We start from the raw sequence: 10,862 nt of genomic DNA on the forward strand, positions 1-10,862 counted from the left end.
TATAGCAAATACATATATCTATAAGTATATGGACTTAGGAAGCATGTGAATCTGACTAAAATTGTTAGACTACGGCACAGCTGATGAGCAGAGAAAAAACTTGAATATATCTTGATTGAAAATAATGGCTTCAGTAATTAAATAAATGAGTCTTGTAATCAATGAGATCAGATTCTTTATGAGATAGCTCATTTGGACTGGTTCTGTGGAGCTTAACTCGTATGTTTACAAATGAATAGTAAATTTAATTCTTCTAATTTGTAAAGTAACTGAAAACCAAAACGGGAAAAATCACTTTATTCTAAGAATCCAAATAAGCCGTAAATGGGGCAATACTAATTAATGTCTATTATTACTTCAAAGTGTTTGCTAAGCTTATTGGCTAAAACCACAGTGCTGAAAATACCACAAAGCCAATCAAATCTGAATTAGGCAAAATGAAAAGCAATAAATATATTGGCAATCGAAGTACACGTACTTCAAGGCATTTGAAACTTGTTTGTGGTTAATTTTCGGCTAAAGATTCCGTGATTTACTTACCAAGAATTTGTTGTTACTCATTTCTCCGCAAAGCAAAAGGTGTTGGCCTGGTTGAGATGGGGGTTTCGTAGCTTTTCAGTTATGTTTTGTATTATTTGTCACTACACGATATGCACTATATATATATATATCTATTTGTTGTACTTAGAGTGCACAAGGCACTTGGGCAAGAACACACACACACTAAGAACCCAAGTACTGTGCCAACTCTGATATTGGTTTCAGGCAGTTTTCTCCACTTCTCGTTCTCTGTCTCTCAGAGATCTGCAAATAGGATGAATTGTTGGTTGTGGTTATGCAACGCCAACGCAGGCAAAAATCAATTGCACTCAATTGGAGTGGCCATAAATAAGCGAGGGGCGAACATTTATCATTCGAGTTTTCTGGCCCTCAGATCTGTAAAGCCCCTACAAATTGCACTGGCCCGTTGCCGCGATCATTTGTTGTGTTGGCGTTTAATTTGCCAATTGTGATGAGTTATTGCCAGTGCCAGAATTGATTTGATCTGTTTGCATTGGCAAATTCAGCTCAGCTCCGCTCGGCAGCAGCAGCTTCATTAAGTGCTAAATTTAGACAGGTCTAGCTGAAGAGTACTCGCGGAGCCCTCGAACCGGATATGGCTTAATGCCGAGGGAACACCGATATCCAAGATCTGGCCACTGTCCACCAGGCGAGATTTTTGTAGTCAGCATCACCAGCAGCAGCAGCAGCAGCGCTTAACTTTATTTAAACACAATTATTTGCTGGGCCAGGCCAAGAGCAAAGAGCCCTCTTTTGCTGCTGTTCACTTACACATAAATTTGCATGCCCAACAAATTTGCTGCAGCTTCGTTTTCGCTGCGGCTGCTGTTGCTGCCGTTGATGTTGATGTTGTAATTTAGTTAATTTTGCCTATTCCAAGGTGGCAGGGAGTCCAAAGAACAACCCATGTCAGAGCTCGAGCCCCTGACTCAGCCTCAGCCTCAGACTGAGATTCAGATGCAGATTCAGACTTGGAGGAGGCTCATGCCAAAAGGCTCGTGCTCTGTCTGGTTGGCTCGCGTTTTTATTCTGTTTTCGTTTCTTTTATAGAGTTGTTGGCTTTTGATTGCGTTGGCGTTGTGTTTCGATACTGCAGGTTTTGCATGTTCCCTTGCTGTTGCACATTTGTTTTATTGCTGCCAATTTGGCTAATTGTATATAGGTAGCGACAAAATGTTGCCTTAAACGATTTCGTTGAAGTTTATTATTTAAGCTACTTTTTCTTGTTGTTTACATATGTTTTGCACTCGCTTATTGCTAAAATGTTAAAAATTGGTAGCCAATAATTATAAAATTATTTTAATTATAAGGTGGCACATTTTAAGTTTATAAAAAACTGTTATCCTTGATTCGATCACTATTGAATTGAAAATTCCGAAATAGTAGCATTTTACCACTTAAATTTTTAAAGTCATAATTTAGTATATATGTAATTTTATTGTATCGTGAATATTTGTAATTAAACAATGATCACTTTACTTTTAATTTAATTAATTTAAATGTTAAAAACTTTCAGAAGTGTTAGTATATATTTTCAAGAAACAATTTGTGGCTATAACATCCAGTCGTTTAAAAACGTTTAGATTTAATTATTTTAATTAAATATCAGTTGTTGTAATTGGAAAACTTTTAGTAAAGCGCGCACATGAGAAATTATTTTCTTGCAAGACGAGATTTTCCTTTTAATTTTTTTTCCGTGCGACGATGCGCGCAGACGACTTGGCTGGTTATTAAGCGCGACTCGGAATGCGGCAAGTTGTCCAGGCACTGCCCCAACAAACCCAGCGAAACCCCCAAAGAGCCCGAAACGTAAGCGACCAAATGACGTAAACGGCGGTCAACGAACGACGGACGACGTAAGCGGGTTGGAGCGAGATGCCCTGAGTACTTCAATGGGAGCTGTCCACTCACAAAATCCACAAAAGGAACACAGATCGCTAGCGACGATCACACCTCGCACGTTGAAGTTCGCAGCCAAACTGAAGCGCGCGCGCCTTCGAGCTGAGATTATAAGTTGGGGCGAACCGGCGAAAGAAACCCACCACTCAGCCACCACACTTGAACTTGACCAAATGCACAAATTGCAGAGGCGGCCTCCGCAGCACGTGAGTCGCCGGAGAGCCAGCGCTTCGCTCTCCCAGGTAAACAAACACTTCCAGCTGGAAAGCTGCGCTCGCCAAAACAGGTTTCACTTGGCCACAATCACGTGGCCGGCATCGGTTTGTTTTGGTTTTTCGAGTGTTGTTTACAGCCGTGACGTCACTATTTTGACAATTCCAATTGGCGTTACGCTCTCGCGTTTTCTCTCACTCTCCATTGTGGTGAATTTGCCCGGCCTCAACAGAAAGACTTAAGCAACGAACTTGACTTGTGCGCGCTGACGCAACGAATAAGTGTTTGTAGAAAAATAATGGATCTTACAAAAACGATTATAACTTAAAAAGCGTTAAAAATGTGAAAATTCGCTTAACAAAAATATTATGTAGAAACCATTTAAATCAAATCATTGGTTCGAGAATTTCGTTTACACTTTGCCCCACCCAGACGAAAGACTTGAGCAACGAACTTGACTCTGGCGCTGACACAACAAAAATGACCAAAAAAAGCTTGAGCAAAAAATCATATTGAATTTCGCTTTGAGTCGCTGGGCGTGCAAAACTCCGTTCTCTCGTTAAGCCGCACATTTGTCTGGCTTTGAAATCAGCTTAAAATCAACGCCTACGTGGGTGTCCATCCACCGCCACAGAGATGCCGCCAACATAAATAACCATCTGCTTGCGGACCGTGTCTGTGGCAAAATTCGGCATTCGATTTCATTCGTGGTATTTACAATCGATGCCATGACATCACACTTGACTGGCAGATCATTAAATTGCAATAGACACTGCAAATTCGCAAGTAAAAGAAACTGCATCGCGTTAAGTTGTTGCGGTTTTGCTTTTATTTAAGCTACACAACATGACTCAGTCAGTAGTTTTTACTTATGGCAAAGTTTTAATGACTGTCAAGAACCATCAGCGGGTGGTCACCAAATAAAAATAATTTGGAAAATTTGATTTGTCATTACATGATTAATTCGAGGCGGAGAAACTTGTAAGTAAAAAATGTAATTTTGTGAAGGTTACTTCACGCGAACTTGACGCACCCAGTTAAATGTGTTGTACTTGTTTAAACTTTACTTTTATTGATTGACTCACCAGTTTAATCTAAGCTGGATTAGTAAAAAATATACGAATTACGATTATACGTTTATATTTTTCATTACTTTAAATATTAAACCCACAGATGGTGATTTTTTTAATGAGCACCTAGAACAGACTATGAGGTCACCAATCGCCTCAGAAGAAGACTGAATGGTGAGACATCAGTTAGAAACGAAACCAGTTAAACTAAAAAGAAGACGGAACAGCGTAATTTCAAATATTAAATATAATTGTGCACTAATTTGAGTGCACCAATTTCAAGCTGCGGAAACGTGAAATCTTTCTCGGAACTTTGAGAAACACATTTCGCAACCCACTAAGTGCTACGCCAGAGGTAACTATTTTCGCAGCTCTTATGCGGAGTCAGTTGATGGATTGTTTGGGCGTTCGGACAAGGTGTTCATCATAGTCAGAGCTTGGCGAATCGTGCCACTGTTGACCTGGTTGCATAACCGCCGGACCACTTCCTACACCTCCACGTAGACATTAGTCAAATGCAAGCGCAGGCACCGACCAAACAGAAGCCACTCAGCAACACACAACACTTGGCTCTCATTTGCGCCTGTTGAGTGCCTTTGTCTAATTGAATTAGCGCCGTTTGCAAATATTTTGCAACCATCGAGGGGCCTCCCCCTTTTTATGTGCATTTAATTACGGATTTGGCATTGAAGTTGGGCAGGCAGGAATGGAATTAAATGGAGGGAATGCGATCTGCAGAACGCATTTTTATGACTTTGGCACTGTGTTTTATTAGCCCAGACAATGTAACTAATTTCCAGGGATTCTGTTTTTTCCCATCTTTCTTTACGACCATCCAAGTGGCCAACCAAGTGGTCATCCAAGGACCCACTGGCCGCTGATGAGCGGTGGTGCGAGGTGGTGCGTTGACAAGCGACTGGCGGTGTGAAGTGCAAGTGGAAGTGGAAGTGGTGCGTCGTGGCAGTGGAGAGCGAAGTGCCCTGGCGAAGATGTCAGTTTCAATTTGAATGCTCAACTTAATCCGCGCGTCAGGCCAACTCATCTCATCTCATCTCATGGCATCTCTAGGATTCTGGTTCTGATTCTGATTCGGACTCTCAGCCCCGTTCCCATGGCCGGGAGTTGATGCCTCGGCTAGGCAATTTGCGCGGCGGCTCGGCTTCAAAAGCGTCCATGTCCAAGTCAAGTGCCAGCATATATTCAAAATTAATTTCAACCAGAGCTAAAATTTTTTAATTATGGGTTCGCAGTTACACTGAGATCGGTTCGTGGCAGTGCTGGGGGCTGGTTCGATTCACGCAGGATCCATTTGGGGCGGCTTAATTGAATTCCAGGTAAGTTCCCGTCATCTAGGCTCTCCAAGCTCCTGACACCAGTGGCCCAGTGTGGTCCTTTCGATCCGGCGATGCGATGCCAAATTGATTTGTTTACAACGACCGGTGGATAACGTGTTTGTTTTTACAGTTAACATTGAAAAATGAAACTGTTGCATGTCCACTGCCAATTAAAGATGAGTCGTCCCTTAAAGCCCCCTTCCTAGGTAGCCGCAGTTTAAGTAGCTTTAATGAAGGGTCTGCACCGGCTAAGCTGCCGCAAGGCCTTCGGCCAGGATTGCACTCTGGCCTAAACAACGAAACAGACAAATTGATGTTGGCTCTCGATCCGGATTACACTTGAAACAATATGTACTAAATGCTAAATTTTCATAGACTTCTTTGAATGATACCTTTACAGCTTAATACAAGTGAACTTTCTTGAGCTATTATAAGAAGAGAGCTTAGAAAAGTTGTTGCGAACCAGTCAAATAACACCCAATTACCAAAAAAAGTTTGGTTTGTGCCTACAGCTTATTTTGTGTGTTATTTGGGGTACTTCTTCGAAGGAAACTTGGCTTCAAGATCGCTACAATAGAGCTTGATCGGTCCATCTGTCAGGTGAGTTGCGCCTCGGTTAACGGTAGCTCAGCGAAATGATTGATCGGACACCCACCAGAGACAGCCAATTAAGCCATTGACACACTTTCATCTCCTGCTGCCAGATCAATCCGAGTGCAGCCAAGCAATTACCAATCACTGAAGATGTCTTCGGGCAACCGCTCGTTCACACATAACTGCAAATTCATGACCGAATATTAAATTGGAGAACTCATAGATTTGCAGCTCCATCGGGTAGACTTATGGAAACCAGTTGCGCTGTTTGCTGATCGGTCATTTGACTGCTTAAGTGTCGTCTCGGTTTTGGCCGATTGCCAAGGAGGCAAGTGAATTCCCGGCCAGAACGGAGTACAGCGATCCGAAAGCCATTAAAAATTGCAGGCACACACTCGACCAGAGAGGAGGAGCAGCTAAGAACCGCACCCATCCTAGAACGGCTCAGTTCCCGAGATGCTGATTAGCCAGACGACTCCGAGTCTCCAGGGATGACAGCTCAGAGATCGTTCCCCTGCCCACGTACAGAGTCCTTGGCGCACGTGTGCTCTGGACTGGCATTTGAATGTTAAGTGATTGGTTAATTTGCGCTTGATGGCCCAGCTTTGAGTGGCTAAGACTATTAAATGGTTCTGCATAAAGGGCCAAGAAATGTGGTGTCTTTAAGTACTTTAGCTAGGCTGTGATTCGATAAGTGAACAGTTGACAGAGGGCTCATATATTTGCTTGGATGAGAAATTCTTTCTAAAGAGGTTCAATCAGAAATAGAGTCATCAGTGATTAATTAAAAGTTAAGAATTTTCACCAAGACACGATTAAGCGAAACTAAAATCTTCTGAAAATAATGAAATGGCCATTTACCCCACAGTTTGACAGTCAGCGCATTTTAAACGCACTTCTATTACCATAAATGCCTGAGCCTTGGTACGTGCAAACAGTTGGCTGAGCCTCGGCAAATACCTTTGGGTGACAAATTAGCAACTCCACTTGGCCGACTGTCAGCACTCGAGTTCCTAATGAGCCACCAAAGCCACCGAAGGGCTCTCCAAACGGCAGCCATTTGTAAATGCTAATTAGAAAAGCAAGTTGCCACTGCAACTGGGAGTTGCATTGGCAGTTGCAGTTGCAGCTACCAGTGCCAGTCATAAATTGCGTATGCCAGCCTTTCTTTTCCCTCTGCCCCTTTTGGAGGCGCAGACTCCGGGCAGCAAATCACATAGGCAAATGAACTGTCAACTGGAATGTGTGTGCCCCAAGTTGGCCATGACTGAAAGCCAAGTTGGTGGAGCAGCCCAAGCATGATCTACGGCCGGGGCGTGATTCTGTGTGAGCCAAATAACGCACGCAAATAATAAATCAGCAGGGGCTTTTGGCCAGGTTTGCAGCAGAATCTTGACGGTGGTTAGAAAACATTTTCCCTGCCATTTTACTTTTTCTTTTTGCTGCCGAGAGGCGCGAATTGCTTAAGCGCCTGTCTTACCTCACCTGCCACGCCCACACATTTTTTTACGCTCGCACTCCGGGTGCTAAAAACTCTTTGACCATGCCATTTCTAATGAGCCCAGTTTGTTTGATCTGGCCTCGAGTGGCGACTGGTGTCAATGGACATTGAGGCGGGTTGAGTGCCTCACCTGGGATTACCTTAGCCCCCATCCCCCATAGAAAGAACGCCCGAGCAGAGAGTTCGGTTTGTCGGCCTCTTCCAATTTAGCGCAAATTGCAGAAATATGCCGAAGAAACAAAGGCAGAAAACTCATCCGCAAAACAATCATAACACTGACCTCAATTTCCTGCCAGCCGCAATCACATTTCCTAGCCAGTTCTCTTGGCTCTGTAATTCTAATCAGATGCACAGAACGAGCAGCGCCGCAATTATGATGGACGTTCTATACAGAAGGTACAGTGGTATGTTTAAATTGAAGATCAATAAATATTCGAAACCTTAAAGAAAACTTATTTCCAGATTTATTTCAAAAGATAGATATCACAGATATCACAGATATAGATATCACAGATTTTCTAGGCTTAAGTTATAAAATCATTAAAATCGTAGAAGAGTTTATTCAAATTTCATATTCTCCAACCACTGTAACTTCGGTCGGGCCAATTGTAAGACATGAAAAATCAATAAAACTATGGAGAAATTTCTTTTGGCTGGAGGTAGCGGTGTGTACGTGGAATGGCATTTCTATTTTGGCTGATGATTTGCTTTTGATGATGCGCACGAACAGGAACGGTTCGTCGGAGAGAACAGAGTCAGAGACCCAAGAAAAAATAGAACTGGGAATATTGTGGCAACCGGAGACGATGAAAGCCAAAAAGTAGCACAGCAATTGGCACAGAAATGGAAATAATTTGCATTTAATGACGACCGCCGCGTGGGCCGCATATGGCCATGGTGGAGGTGGGCCCCGGGAGGAGGTTACCCCAATCCTCAATCCCTATGCATTATGCACTAATGTCGGTCCAAGTTCAAATCATTAGGTATGGCATGGTGTGTCTTTCGGCAGCGACTGACCATCGCAGTCCGTTGGCTGGATGGTCGAATGGTCTGATGGTCCTGGGCAATTTGCAGAGTGCGCTGTCACGATTAATAACGCTGTCATAATAACACTTTTCTGTGATTGATTTAAGACAATTACAGAAAAGAGGAACACAGCGCTCACGTTTGATGATGAGGAATGGAGCTGGAATAGAGTGTTCGGCAAGGGTTGCGGCTTCTCGGCCCTGAGTGATTGGCGCTGGCCGCAGCGCTTAAGAAAGAGATTATCAAGTTGCCAAATGGGCACGTCCGTCGAGGGAATGGGAATGGGAATGGGATTGGAACTTGCACTTGGACTTGGACTCCCTAGTAATATGGGCATGGGCATGGCGATCGAGGGCGACTGGCTGCGAAAAGTGTTGAGCCGCGCAGACATGCTAAATTAAGCTGAAGAAGATGGCTATCAACACCACCAACACCGCCAACGAGTTGGTGGCTTCACTTCGGCTCAGTTCACTTCTTCTGGCTGGGATGGCCTGGCGAAATCGCTTGATGTTGATGGCTTACAACAAGTAATTGGCAGCATCCACATGTTGGCCGCAACAACCACAGCCCAACTTCGTTTTGTGCCCATCCGAGCGTCGCTTGTGTCAAAAGGTTTAATTTTTTTACCCTTTTTCATTTTGTGTTGTATTTTTTAGTTGTAGTTTTTTATATTTCTGTTTTGATTTTTGCAGGTTATGGGTACGGATACCCCGCTCCCGCATGTAATAACATTTCAAGCTGTGCTCTTTGGTCTTCAACTTGAACTTCTTACACGGCTGACTGCCCTGCTCACAGACCTCAAAGGCAGCCCACATTTCAGATCCCACATCCACGGGCCAGGGCGTCAATGTCAGAGCTTCGATTTCGTTGCCAACTCTCTTTCTCTCTCTCTCTGGTTATTGTTATTGCCGCCGGAGCTGCCGCTTCTGCCTTTGGGCCGGGTCAAGTTCAAGGCTTCCCATTTTGCGAATTTTATGCGTTTTTTGCCGCTTTGGCAATACAAAAGTGCCCTAGACTCGGCACACGACTATCTGCCGGCAGAAACGAGGATCTGCCTTGGGCTTTGGGCCAATTTTCTGTTGCGAAATCTAAGTTATGTGTGCTTTGGCAGTAGGGATAACTAGTTATGACCAGAATCGAAACAATCAAATTGATAGTTGTACCTTGGAAATCATAGTATTTCTAATATATTGCAAGCCCTTTTTATTATGCCTTATTTAAAATGAAATCGTTTTTTTCTCAAGGAAATCTTTGAGGTGCGTTGTACGTACCGCTTGTTCTGTACATTTCCGCTTGGCATAAGTCAAATCAACCAGAAATCTCTTGCCGGTTTTCGATCAATGGGCAAAACGCTTTGCAGCAAAATTAAGAATGGGTTTGGGGGGAAAACGACCACATAGTTTTGTTTTTATGGTATGCAATGGGTATAAATTCGTAATATTTGCTAAATGCCGCAAAGTGCCTCCTTAACTCACATTCTACCCAGCGCCGAATGCCTTTTTGCGGCTTAGCTCTTTAGCTCTCCCCTTTCATGATGGACAATAATAATTCTTGGCAAGAGCCATTTTCGTTTACAAATTGCCGCATAAATCGCATATTCGATGAGAGTTCTTGGGCTTGCTGCCCGCTGCAGAAATGCATAAAATGCAAAGAAGAGAAAAAGCCAATGTTAGCAGCATGCAATTTCTTCCACCGGCTTGGCGCTCGACTCCCAAACAGGCAACCGGCCAAAACCGTTAACTGAAAACTGCAAAAAAGAGCCAGTCAGTTGAAATAAAGCAAGTCGAGTGCATATAATTCGTTATGCTTTATTACGAAATTGGATATCCATAGAGTGGGTCGTCGACGTCCCCCGAGTTGGGCATGAAATAACAGCCGAATGCCGATTCTGGATCTGTAGAGTCGCGAGGAGTCTCTGGAGTCGCGGTAGCCGCCAAATGACATACTTCTAATTTATGGCCACGGCTGATCTCCATCTCGCGGAGATCACGCAGCTGCGAATATCCCCCGAAAAATGCCGCCAGATCACCAGCGGATCGCCCACGGAAATGGCTGAAAACTACGCGAAAAAATTACAGCAGAACCGCTAGATTCCTCGGCAGGCACATAATTAGTGCAATGTGTGGACAGGCCACCGCTCCCAGCCCATTCCGCCAAAGAAACTGGAGTCTAAGTCAAGTGCACTGCACTGAAAACAATATATGTATACCCTACGAAAATGCCAACAAATCGATGGGTGCGAATTTGTAATATTTTTAGAATTTTCAAAAGCGAGCACAAAGTTCTACTTTTTAGTTTACCCAACTTTCAGGTTACTTATCTTGTGCAGTAGTAACCATTTTTCCTGTGCATCATCCGCATTGCGAGTGCATTTCTGGGCGATCGTGATACGGATACGCGGCGGCTGCCAGTCGTCAATGATTTTATCTGGCTGCACTCGGTTCCTCCTCCTCCGAATCCCAACTCCCGGCATCCAGGTAAATAAACAACGGCTGCTGCTGCTATCACAATCCGCTGGCGGCTTCTTCGTTGCCCGATATCTTGAGGATACATTGGGTATAATGAACTTTGGATAAGTTGGACGCCCCGGCACTAGTGTGAAGAATTCGAAAATTGCTCTGATGTGTATGATTCGGCTGAGAATCTAATGGTGATCTTCCCGAA

General features: G+C 43.7%; 1 long non-coding RNA gene across 1 annotated transcript; it reads left to right on the plus strand.

Annotated features, from left to right (window-relative positions):
- The first annotated feature begins 7,660 nt into the window (after window positions 1–7,660).
- Window positions 7,661–9,419, plus strand: LOC123327478. The gene is made up of 2 exons (XR_006542195.1): window positions 7,661–8,810; window positions 8,891–9,419. It is a non-coding gene; the product is annotated as an uncharacterized LOC123327478 (long non-coding RNA).
- The last annotated feature ends 1,443 nt before the right edge of the window (window positions 9,420–10,862 follow it).

The sequence above is a fragment of the Drosophila simulans genome, chromosome 2L, assembly GCF_016746395.2.
Source record: "Drosophila simulans strain w501 chromosome 2L, Prin_Dsim_3.1, whole genome shotgun sequence".
NCBI lineage: Eukaryota > Metazoa > Arthropoda > Insecta > Diptera > Drosophilidae > Drosophila > Drosophila simulans.